The 924-nt window shown below is 42.5% G+C and overlaps 1 pseudogene; it reads right to left on the bottom strand.

Moving 5' to 3' along the window:
* Positions 1-335: 335 nt before the first annotated feature.
* LOC137765632 (protein CEBPZOS pseudogene) lies at positions 336-571 on the bottom strand (annotated as a pseudogene).
* Positions 572-924: the final 353 nt, after the last annotated feature.

Below are 924 nucleotides of genomic sequence, written 5' to 3'. Positions count from 1 at the left end.
GTCTCTTCCACCATGTGAGGGCACAGTGTGAGAAGACATAATCTATGAACCAGGAAGTAGGCTCTCACCAGACACCAAATCTGCTGGCATCTTTTCTTTTTTTTTTTTTTTTTTTTTAAGGAGAACCACTTTATTTTGAGTAGTAAACAAAACTTCGTTTATAACATAATAAACAAACCTTCCATCAGTTTTTTAACAGTTAGTCCAAAGAACAAAACCTCTGACTTAGTTAGAATTTACATTTAACCTTAAATATTCTAAAATGCATCCATGTCAACTTCGGTATTTTAATTTTGCCTGATACTGTGAAATAGGGCAAACCTTGATCATGGTCAAATTCCTAATTTTTGCTGTTCAGCCGCTTTTCTTGATCTTGCTCTCTGATTCCGTACATTCCAGAGTGTTCAATGGATTTGTAATAAACTTCCAAGATGAAGGGGAATTTCTTCCTCATTGTTTGCCTGAAATCTTGGCTTGTGTTTATCTTTTTAAACAAAATATATGCTCCAAAAATGTCCACAAGTTCAGCTACTAAACCTCCTTTAAAGATCTTCTTTGCCAGTGGATCCATAGTGCCTCCATCCTGAGGTGTGTACTTGCAAGGGTCAGCTGGCATCTAGATCTTAGACTTCCCAGCCTCCAGAAATGTGAGAAATAAGGACTTCCTTGGTGGCGCAGTGGTTAAGAATACGCCTGCCATTGCAAGGGACACGGGATCAAGCCCTGGTCTGGGATAGATCCCACATGCCGTGGAGCAACTAAGCCCGTGCACCACAACTACTGAGCCTGAGCTCTAGAGCCCACGAGCCACAACTACTGAGCCCACGTGCCACAACTACTGAAGCCCACACGCCTAGAGCCCGTGCTCCTCAACAAAGACAAGCCACTCCTTGAGAAGCCTGCACACTGCAACGAAGAGTAGCC

This window comes from Eschrichtius robustus, chromosome 6, assembly GCF_028021215.1.
Source record: "Eschrichtius robustus isolate mEscRob2 chromosome 6, mEscRob2.pri, whole genome shotgun sequence".
Taxonomy (NCBI): Eukaryota; Metazoa; Chordata; class Mammalia; order Artiodactyla; family Eschrichtiidae; genus Eschrichtius; species Eschrichtius robustus.
The sequence above is the reverse complement of the archived record's forward strand: the minus strand, read 5'-3'. Positions and strand labels throughout refer to the sequence as shown.